This window comes from Cetorhinus maximus, chromosome 5 (assembly GCF_964194155.1).
Source record: "Cetorhinus maximus chromosome 5, sCetMax3.hap1.1, whole genome shotgun sequence".
NCBI classification, from domain to species: domain Eukaryota; kingdom Metazoa; phylum Chordata; class Chondrichthyes; order Lamniformes; family Cetorhinidae; genus Cetorhinus; species Cetorhinus maximus.
Genome location: NC_135883.1, coordinates 141,057,956 through 141,070,077, shown reverse-complemented (window position 1 = coordinate 141,070,077; position 12,122 = coordinate 141,057,956).

Genomic DNA, 12,122 nt, shown 5'->3' with positions numbered 1-12,122 from the left:
TTGGAACCAGCAACCTTTTGTATCAAAGGTGAAAGTGCTATCGCCAAGCCACGGCAGATACTTAGTGCTCCTTTAACCTAAGTTAGCTATAAGGGACACTGTCGCAGCTACTTTAAGGTGTCAAAATATACAAGAACCATTGATTTTTTTTTGAGAGATTTTGCACTTAGAGAGGGGAGCTACATTCACAGGGTATGTGGATAAGAGATAAAGATGCAATTTGTAGCTTCAATTTCCTAACTGCTCTCCCTGGGAGCATAGCTCTCTATTGGGTGAGGAGTATCGCAGGATTCCCCCAAACTTTGAATGTTTCTGAATCTCTTGTTATCAGATTTTTCGTAAGAGGAAATCCTTCATAATCTTGTTCTAGGCAAAATGATGCATCAGTTAAAAGGTAATACATACAGCACGGCAGCTTCACATGTGCCATTGCTTCCTTGGGAATGAATTTGTTTCTTTTTGACAGCCATAGATAGCTTTTACATTCAGAATGCTGACCAGAAGCCATTCTGCCTACATAAAATTACTGTCAACCTGACCTTTCCAGTCCGTGACTGTCCTGCACAGTAATCAATACAAACAGAACAGTAAATATAACCATGCCAATATAACAAATGAACAGCTATGCATTGCAAAATTCTGCTGTAATTCGGTACAACTTGAATGTTGCCCTGAAGCTATTAATGTATATATTATTGGAAAATATTTTTCTTTTAAAATAGAGGTTTGGTCTGTGGCTTGTGTCTTAATTGGATTGAAGCCAGCTCTGGAAAGCTGCAGGCCCGATAAAGATGACTGTCTGCAGACTGCTGAGCTGAAGCTTCAAAGTACAGAGAAAGCTGTTGGAAATCGATCTGAGCTGCTAACGATCACACAGGCTAGTTTAAAACACTTTCTGCATTAAATACTTCAGATAAAACATTAACGACCCCTCTGAACCCACATATCCCGCCTGTGGATGAGGTTTGTTAAAAAATCGCTTACCCGCCTGCCCGTTGTGCCCGTGCGCCGAGCTGAAAATCGCATGGGTGCCTCAAAATTGCTGTCGATTGCTGAGTTAAGGGCCTTACCAAGGCCTTTAATTAATGGTGGGTGCACTTTGCACTTCATTGCGCGCCTGCCCAGCTAAATATCACGATGGCTCGCGCTGACATCGGGACACTCGCCCAACATCAGCGCGCGACATTTTAAGCACTGACGTGCGGGCTCCGCCACCCGCACATCATACATAAAATTCTGCCCCATGAGACTGTGAAAAGCACCAAATAAATGTTTTTATAGATGCGCCATTACATCTCGACTTTTATATTCTAAACCTTTTGCCATAAAACCCAATGTCATATTTAGTTTGTTTATGGCCTTATACACTTGAAATGCTGTTTTTAATGTCTCGTGAATCTATATACCAAGTTTCCCTACATTCAAAGTACAATTATTACTTTTTCTACAGAAATGTAATATACAATAGTTAAGAGTATAGGACTAAGCCACTCAAGTCTCTAATGTTATACCATGATTGCTCTGTACCTCGGATCCATTCACCCGTACGTTTCAAATGCAGTGCTGCAAACATCTGATTCCATAATTTGTGGGTTTTAGAGGTATAACTTCTAGGTTTGGAATAAACTCTTTTAGGTTGGGGATTAAATTGTTAAGTGTAAGATAAATGGAAACATCTGTTGAGAAACTGATAAGCAACCCTGAAGAAATGCAATTCAAACAGACCTGGGGTAATTACAGTTCAAAGTGTATATTTAATAAGGTCAAAATCTGGAGGGAGAAAACTTAAACAATGGATGACCCATCTTTGAGCTTTTGGCAGGGACAGTGGATCTACAGTTGTTTTCATAAGGGATTTAAATTATTGATGTAGTTCCCAGATCAAAGAGCTTAAGAGCACCTTTGGAAATAAAGGTGTTCCTTGATGGAACTATAGCGTCTGCATAGAAAGCACTTATATCCATTAAAGGTATAAATTAGTCACGTGGGTCACAAAATCAAAGGGGTTGCTCGGATGGTCAATTTACGTTTCTGTTTGGAAAATCCAAGAATGCCATCCTGCCAAGGAGATGGGCTGTGGGGCTTTGGGGAGGTTCCTGCATTTAATTTATCACTGTGTTTATTGCTTAGATAAGCAGGCAATCAGCATTCAGTTTGGAGACAGTTTGTGAGGGAAGAGAGGCTGGAAGATTTGCCTAGCTTGGAATTTGAGGAACAAATCTACATTAGCCCTCATAGAAATAACAAGCAGTTAGCTTGGAATCAGGCAGAGAGAAATAGAGTCTGCCAGGAGCTGTGAAACAGCTGTGGACCAGAAGAAGATGATTCAAGAGAGTCGGGGGGCAGAGGTGAGTATGGTGGCCATTACCAAGGAGAAGGTGCTAGGAAAACTGAAAGGTCTGAAGGTGGATAAATCACCTGGACCAGATGGATTATACCCCAGAGTTCTGAAGGACATAGCTGAAGAGATAGTGGAGGCGTTAGTGGTGATCTTTCAGGAATCACTTGAGTCAGGGAGGGTCCCAGAGGACTGGAAAATCGCTAATGTAACCCCCCTGTTTAAGAAGGGAATGAGGCAAAAGACGGGAACTTACAAGCTGATTAGCCTGACCTCGGTCGTTGGTAAGATTTTAGAGTCCATTATTAAGGATGAGATTTCAGAATACTTGGAAGTGCATGGTAAAATAGGGCAAAGTCAGCATGGTTTCATCAAGGGGAGGTCATGTCTGACAAATCTGTTAGAATTCTTTGAGGAGGTAACGAGTAGGTTAGACAAAGGAGAACCAATGAATGTTATCTACTTGGACTTCCAGAAGGCTTTTGACAAGGTGCCGCACAGGAGGCTGCTCAGTAAGATAAGAGCCCATGGTGTTAGAGGCAAGGTACTAGCATGGATAGAAGATTGGCTGTCTGGCAGGAGGCAGAGAGTGGGGATAAGGGGGTCCTTCTCAGGATGGCGGCCGGTGACTAGTGGAGTTCCGCAGGGGACAGTGTTGGGACCACAACTTTTCACTTTATACATTAACGATCTAGATGAAGGAACTGAGGGCATTCTGGCTAAGTTTGCAGATGATACAAAGATAGGTGGAGGGACAGGTAGTATTGAGGAGGCGGGGAGGCTGCAGAAGGATTTGGACAGGTTAGGAGAATGGGCAAAGAAGTGGCAGATGGAATACAACGTGGGGAAATGTGAGGTCATGCACTTTGGTAGGAAGAATAGAGGCATAGGCTATTTTCTAAATGGGGAGAGAATTCAGAAATCTGGATGCAAAGGGACTTGGGAGTCCTAGTCCAGGATTCTCTTAAGGTTAACTTGCAGGTTGAGTTGGTAGTTAGGAAGGCAAATGCAATGTTGGCATTTATTTCAAGAGGACTACATTATAAAAGCAGGGATGTGCTGCTGAGGCTTTATAAAGCTCTGGTCAGACCACATTTAGAATATTGTGAGCAATTTTGGGCCCCATACCTCAGGAAGGATGTTCTGGCCCTGGAGAGGGTCCAGAGGAGGTTCACGAGAACGATCCCAGGAATGAAAGGCTTAACATATGAGGAACGTTTGAGGACTCTGGGTCTATACTCGATGGAGTTTAGAAGGATGAGGGGGGATTTGATTGAAACTTACAAAATACTGAAAGGCCTGGATAGAGTGGACATGTGGAAGGTGTTTCCATTAGTAGGAGAGACTAGGACCCGAGGGCACAGCCTCAGAGTAAAGGGAAGACCTTTTAGAACAGAGATGAGGAGAAGCTTCTTTAGCCAGAGAGTGGTGAATCTATAGAATTCATTGCCACAGAAGGCTGTGGAGGCCAGGTCATTGAGTGTATTTAAGACCGAGATAGATAGGTTCTTGATTGGTAAGGGGATCAAAGGTTACAGGGCAAAGGCGGGAGAATGGGTTTGAGAAACTTATCAGCCATGATTGAATGGCGGAGCAGACTCGATGGGCCGAATGGCCTAATTTCTGCTCCTATGTCTTATGGTCTTATGGTCTAAGAATAGAGCTATTGGAAACAAGGGTTGTTTCTAATTTTCTGTTTAAGTCACTGTGCAGGAATTGGGAGTGAAGCTCAGGCTTGAGCTGAAAAGTCCCAGACCTTACAAGGCAGCTGTGGAAAAATTTGGAGTCGATCTCAAGAAAATGGATAACCTTCAAGAACCTGATAACGGGCCAAAGACTTTCTTGGAGAGTCACAGAAGAAAAGGGAAATTGGGTTAAAGATTTTAGTCTAAGGTTTGTGTGTTATTGTGCTTTTCGATGTAAAGTGTAAATAATTCCTTAAGACAATGTTAAGTTACTGGTACTTACTTTGTTTAATTTTGTTTTGTATTAAGTTTGTTTTTATTTAAAAGCACGGAATCCTGTGGCATAATTTATTTTAATTGATCAGTGGGTGTTCGAATTTCTCTTTGAACATTAACGGTCTCTATATGGATCTTAACAAGAGGCACACACTGGCTTTCCTGACTTTTTTTTTTGTGGTTGTCTTTACTTTGCACCACAATTGCAGGAAGTTAGATAAGTAACAATATCAGGAACCTGTCCTGTCACATTTCACCAGAATATCACATTATAAAATACCTGATGCCACTATCCCACTGAAATAGGCACTCACTGCCACACAATCATAGAATGGTTACAAGGCAGACTGGAGCCATTCAGCTTGTCATGCCTGTGCTGGTCCTCTGAAAGAGCAATTTGCTCAGTGCCACTCCCAAGACTTATCCCATAGCCCTGCAAATTTTTCCTTTTCAGATAATGATCCATTTAAAAGCCTTAATTGACCCTGCCTCCACCACAATCTCAAGCAGTTCATTCCAAATCCTAACCATGTGTTGCATGAAAACGTTTTTCATGTCGCCATTGTTTCTTTTGCCAATTACCTTAAAACTGTGCCCTATTGTTCTTGATCTTTCTTTCAATGGGAACATTTCTCTCCATCTACTCTGTTCAGACACTTCATAATTTTGAATACCTCCATCAAATCTCCTCTCAGCCTTCTCTTCTCCAAGGAGAACAATCCCATCTTCCCCAATAATAAAAACAAAATACTGCAGATGCTGCAAGTCCAAAATAAAAATAGAAACTGCTAGAAATACTCAGCAGCTCTGGCAGCATCTGTGGGGTAGGCTGTGGTGTAGTGGTATTGTCACTGGACTAGTATTCCAGAGATGCAGGGTAATGCATGGTGAAATTTGAATTCAATAAAACTCTGGAATTAAAAGTCCAATGATGACCATGAAACCATTGTTGGAAAAACCCATCTGGTTCATCAATTCCCTTTAGGGAAGGAAATCTGCTGTCTTTACCTGATCTGGCCTACGTGCAACTCCAGACCCACAGCAAAGTGGTTGACTCTTAAGTGTCCTCTGAACAAGGGCAATTAGGGATGGGCACTAAATGCTGGCCTAGTCAGTGACACCTACATGAACGAATAAAAAATAGAAACACTAAGATAAAAGCAAAAAACTGCGGATGCTGGAAATCCAAAACAAAAACAAAAATACCTGGAAAAACTCAGCAGGTCTGGCAGCATCTGCGGAGAGGAACACAGTTAACGTTTTGAGTCCGAATGACTCTTCAACAGAACTAAGGAAAAATAGAAAAGAAGTGAAATATAAGCTGGTTTAAGGTGGGGGGGGGGGGGGGGGGGTGGGACAAGTAGAGCTGGATAGAGGGCCAGTGATAGGTGGAGATCTGTGAAAGCGAGTTTTAGTAAACACCTTGTCAAACACCAGGAGAGAAATGGAAAGCAATGTAGGTGATACAAGGCAAAAGAGAGAGATGGAAATCCTGTCGGAGAGAAGAGCAATACTTCTTCAAGGTAGGCATTTCTTGAAGAGAAGTGGCAGTCAATTAAACACTAAGATAAAAGCAAAAAACTGCAGATACTGGAAATCCAAAGCAAAAACAAAAATACCTGGAAAAACTCAGCAGAAAATAGAAACAGTTTAGAGTCAAATATGACTTCTTTAGAACCATAGAACCATTGAACACTATAGCACAGAAAACAGGCCATTCGGCCTTTCTAGTCTGTGCCAAAATATTATTCCGCTAGTCCCATTGACCTGCACCTAGTCCATAACCCTCCAGACCTCTGCCATCCATGTATCTAACTAATTTATTCTTAAAACTTAAGAGTGAGCCTGCATTTACTACGTCAGATGGTAGCTCGTTCCACACTCTCACCACTCTCTGAGTGAAGAAGTTCCCCCTAATGTTCCCACTAAACCTTTCCCCTTTCACCCTAAAGCCATGTCCTCTCGTATTTATTTCTCCTAATCTAAGTGGAAAGAGCCTACTCGCATTTACTCTGTCTATACCCCTCACAATTTTGTAAACTTCTATCAAATCTCCCCTCATTCTTCTACGCTGCAAGGAATAAAGTCCTAACCTGTTTAATCTTTCCCTGTAACTCAACTCCTTAAGACCCGGCAACATCCTAGTAAGTCTTCTCTGCACTCTCTCAATCTTACTGATATCCTTCCTGTAGTTAGGCGACCAGAACTGCACACAATACTCCAAAGTTGGCATCACCAATGTCTTATACAACCTCACCATAACATCCCAACTCCTATACTCAATACTTTGATTTATGAAGGCCAGTATGCCAAAAGCTTTCTTCACAACCTTGTCTACCTGCGACGCCACTTTCAGGGAATTATGTATCTGAACTCCCAGATCCCTTTGTTCCTCCGCACTCCTCAGTGCCCTACCATTTACTGTGTATGTCCTACCTTGGTTTGTCCTTCCAAAATGCAACACCTCACACTTTTCCGCATTAAATTCCATCTGCCATTTTCTGGCCCATTTTTCCAGTTAGTCCAGATCTCTCTGCAAGCTTTGAAAGCCTTCCTCGCTGTCCACAACGTCTCCAATCTTAGTGTCATCAGCAAACTTGCTGATCCAATTCACCACATTATCATCCAAATCATTGATATAGACAACAAACAACAATGGTCCCAGTACAGATCCCTGAGGCACACCACTAGTCACAGACCTCCAGTCTGAGAAGCAATCATCCACTACCACTCTCTGTCTTCTCCCACACAGCCAATTTCGAATCCAGTTTACAACCTCTCCATGGATACCAAGTGTCTGAACCTTCTGAACTAACCTCCCATGTGGGACCTTGTCAAAGGCCTTACTAAAGTCCATGTAGACAACATCCACAGCCTTTCCTTCATCTACTTTCTTGATAACCTCCTCGAAAAACTCTACAAGGTTCATTAAACACGACCTACCACGCACAAAACCATGCTGACTATCCTTAATCAGCCCTTGGCTGTCCAAATAATTATATATCCGATCTCTCAGAACACCTTCCAATAATTTACCTACTGAAGAACTGAAGAACTTCTTCACTCTACCTATGTGATTGACATTCCTCATCCCTGGGAATCTTTTCTGCAACCTCTCTCATGCCTTCACATCCTTCCTAAAGTCAGATGCCCAGAACCGGAGGTAATGCTCCAGTTGAGGCCAAACCAATGTTTCATATAGATTTAACATAACTTTGTTGATTTTGTATTACATGTCCCCATTGATGAAGCCCAGGATGCCATATGCTTTAATAACATCTCTCTCTCTCTCTCTCTCTCTCAACCTGTCCTGCCACCATGATGCACAGAGACCCCCAGGTCCTTGTGGTCCTGCACTACCTTTAGAATTGTACCTTTCTTTTATAGTCTGTTATTTTGTGCCAGAACACTAGGTGGAGTACTTCCTGCACATGCACAGATATGGTAAAAACAAAAATCTACTTCGGATGCTGGAAATCCAAAACAAAAACAGAATTACCTGGAAAAACTCAGCAGGTCTGGCAGCATCAGCGGAGACGAAAAGAGTTGACGTTTCGAGTCCTCATGACCCTTCAACAGAACACAGTTGTGTCTGTCAATGTCAGATATCTGCATAAAAACCAGCAGGTTGGCTTGACACAGACTAATAATAAAGTTCAAGTTACCCATTTTTAGATCTGTGCAGTCCCTAATCAATTACAAATTCTTGTATTTAGTCCACCTATTATTTAGTAACTGTTCCCTCTGTAAAACATGCTTCTGACGATTCAGTAAATGATAAAGATATATAATCAGGAAATTTCCCAACTTCCAATGTGGAGAATTGATAGTTTAAGGTCACTTTTTAATAAATAAAATCAATAAGAAAAACGTAAAAGCAAAATACCATGGATGCTGGAAATCTAGAACAAAAACAAAAACACCCGGAAAAACTCAGCAGGTCTGACAGCATCTGCAGAGAGGGATACAGTTGACGTTTCGAGTCCGTATGACCCTTCATCAGAACTAAGACATATAGGAATGAGATGAAATATAAGCTGGTAGAAGCGGGTGGGACAGGAGAGTTCAATAGGGGGCCAGTGATAGACCATAAGACCATAAGACATAGGAGCAGAAATTTGGCCATTCGGCCCATCGAGTCTGCTCCGCCATTCAATCATGGCTGATAAGTTTCTCAAACCCATTCTCCCGCCTTCTCCCCTTAACCTGTGATCCCCTTATCAATCAAGAACCTATCTATCTCGGTCTTAAATACACTCAATGACCTGGCCTCCACAACCTTCTGTGGCAATGAATTCCATAGATTCACCACTATCTGGCTAAAGAAGTTTCTCCTCATCTCTGTTCTAAAAGGTCTTCCCTTTACTCTGAGGCTGTGCCCTCAGGTCCTAGTCTTTCCTACTAATGGAAACACCTTCCCCACGTCCACTCTATCCAGGCCTTTTAGTAATCTGTAAGTTTCAATCAGATCCCCCCTCATCCTTCTAAACTCCATCGAGTATAGACCCAGAGTCCTCAAACGTTCCTCATATGTTAAGCCTTTCATTCCTGGCATCGTTCTCGTGAACCTCCTCTGGACCTTCTCCAGGGCCAGAACATCCTTCCTGAGATATGGGGCCCAAAATTGCTCACAATATTATAACTGTGGTCTGACCAGAGCCGTATAAAGCCTCAGCAGCACATCCCTGCTTTTATATTCTAGTCCTCTCGAAATAAATGCCAACATTGCATTTGCCTCCCTAACTACCGACTCAACCTGCAAGTTAACCTTAAGAGAATCCTGGACTAGGACTCCCAAGTCCCTTTGCACTCCAGATTTATGAAATCTCTCCCCATTTAGAAAATAGTCTATGCCTCTATTCTTCCTACCAAAGTGCATGACCTCACACTTCCCCACGTTGTATTCCATCTGCCACTTCTTTGCCCTTTCTCCTAACCTGTCCAAATCCTTCTGCAGCCTCCCCGCCTCCTCAATACTACTTGTCCCTCCACCTATCTTTGTATCATCTGCAAACCTAGCCAGAATGCCCTCAGTTCCTTCATCTAGATCATTAATGTATAAAGTGAAAAGTTGTGGTCCCAACACTGACCCCTGCGGAACTCCACTAATCACCAGCCGCCATCCTGAGAAGGACTCTCTTATCCCCACTCTCTGCCTCCCGCCAGACAGCCAATCTTCTATCCACGTTAGTACCTTGCCTCTAACACCATGGGCTCTTATCTTACTGAGCAGCCTCCTGTGCGGCACCTTGTCAAAAGCCTTCTGGAAGTCCAAGTAGATAACATCCATTGGCTCTCCTTTGTCTAACCTACTCGTTACCTCCTCAAAGAATTCTGACAGATTTGTCAGGTATGACCTCCCCTTGGTGAAACCATGCTGACTTTGCCCTATTTTACCATGCACTTCCAAGTATTCTGAAATCTCATCCTTAATAATGGACTCTAAAATCTTACCAACGACCGAGGTCAGGCTAATCAGCCTGTAATTTCCCGTCTTTTGCCTCACCACCTTCTTAAACAGGGGGGTTACATTAGCGATTTTCCAGTCCTCTGGGACCCTCCCTGACTCCAGTGATTCCTGAAAGATCACCACTAACGCCTCCACTATCTCTTCAGCTATCTCCTTCAGAACTCTGGGGTGTAATCCATCTGGTCCAGGTGATTTATCCACCTTCAGACTTTTCAGTTTTCCTAGCACCTTCTCCTTGGTAATGGCCACCATACTCACCTCTGCCCCCCGACTCTCTTGAACTTTGGGGATGTTACTCGTGTCTTCCACCGTGAAGACTGACACAAAGTACGTATTTAGTTCCTCCACCATTTCTTTCTTCCCCACTACTACTTCTCCAGCGTCATCTTCTAGTGGCCCAATGTCCACTTTTGCCTCTCTCTTACCCTTTATATATCTAAAAAAATCTCTTGCAATCTTCTTTTATATTACTGGCTAGTTTACCCTCACATTTAATCTTCTCCCTCCTTATTTCTTTTTTAGTTGTTCTCTGTTGGTCTTTGTAGGCTTCCCAATCCCCTGGCTTCCGACTGCTCTTCGCCACATTGTATGCTTTCTCTTTAGCTTTTATGCTGTCCCTGACTTCCCTTGTCAGCCATGGTTGCCTCGTCCTCCCTTTAGTATGCTTCTTCTTCCTAGGGATGAATTTTTCCCGTGTCTCCCAAATTACTCCCAGAAACTCCTGCCATTGCTGTTCCACTGTCTTTCCTGCTAGGCTCATCTCCCAGTCAATTCTGGCCAGCTCCTCCCACATGCCTCGGTAGTTGCCTTTATTCAACTGTAATACTGTTACATCCAATTCCAGCTTTTTCCTCTCAAATTGCAGGGTAAATTCTATCATATTATGGTCACTTTCTCCTAAGGGTTCCTTCACCTTAAGCTCCCTTATCAAATCTGACTCATTACACATCACTAAATCTAGAATTGCCTGTTACCTAGTGGGCTCCACCACAAGCTGCTCCAAAAAGCCATCTCGTAGACATTTCACAAATTCCTTTTCTTGGGATCCACTACCAACCTGATTTTCCCAGTCTAACTGCATATTGAAATCCCCCATGATCACTGTAACCTTGCCTTTCTTACACGCCTTTTTTATCTCCTGGTGTATCTTGTGCCCCACATCCTGACTAGTGTTTGGAGGCCTGTACATAGCTCCCATTATGGCTTTTTTACCTTTGCGGTTCCTCAACTCTACCCACACAGATTCTACGTCATCTGACCCTACGTCATTTCTTGCTATCGATTTAAGTTCATTTCTTACTAACAAAGCAACCCCACCCCCTCTGCCAACCTGCCTATCTTTTCGATAGGATGTATATCCTTGGATATTTAGCTCCCAGTCCTGATCCCCTTTCAGCCATGTCTCCGTGATGCCCACCACATCATACTTGCCAATTTCAATCTGCGCCACCATCTCATTTACCTTATTTCGTATACAGCGTGCATTCAGATACAACACCTTCAGTCCTGTATTTCCCGTCCCCTTTCTCATTGTCGTCCCTTTATCTGATGTGCTTGAAGTTAGATTCCTAGCCCTTTCCTTTAGGTGGAGGCCAAGAAGAGACTGTCAAATATGTCATAGACAAAAGGACAAAAGGGTGTTGACGGTGGTGATATTATCTAAAGGATGTGCTAATGGGGACATTAAGGGAAGCAAGCTAGTGGCAGATGGGCATAGTGTGGGTGGGGTAGGGGGAAGGGATCGAAATGGGCTAAAAGGTGGAGATCAAACAATAGATCGAAATAAATTTAAAAATAGGAGGGAAAAGAAAAAAATATAGTTGTAAAAAAATGATAAATTATTGGAAGAGGGAGGATCGGAAAGGGGGTGGGGATAGAGGAGAGAGTTCATGATTTGAAATTGTTGAACTCAATATTAAGTCCGGAAGACTGTAAAGTGCCTAGTCGGAAGATGAGGTGCTGTTCCTCCAGTTTGCGTTGAGCTTCACTGGAACATTGAAGCAGGCTAAGGACGGACATGTGGGCATGAGAGCAGGGTGGGGTGTTGAAATGGCAAGCGACAGGGAGGTCTGGGTCATGCTTGCGGACAGACCGAAGGTGTTCGGCAAAGCGATCCCCCAGTCTGCGTTTGGTCTCTCCAATGTAGAGGAGACTGCATTGGGAGCAGCGAATGCAGTAGGCTAAATTGAGGGAGGTGCAAGTGAAGTGCTGCTTCACTTGAAAGGAGTGTTTGGGCCCTTGGGCGATGAGGAGGGGGGAAGTAAAGGGGCAGGTGTTGCACCTTCTGCAGTTGCATGGGAAGGTGCCGTGGGAGGGGGTTGAGGTGTAGGGAGTGATGGAGGAGTGGACCAGG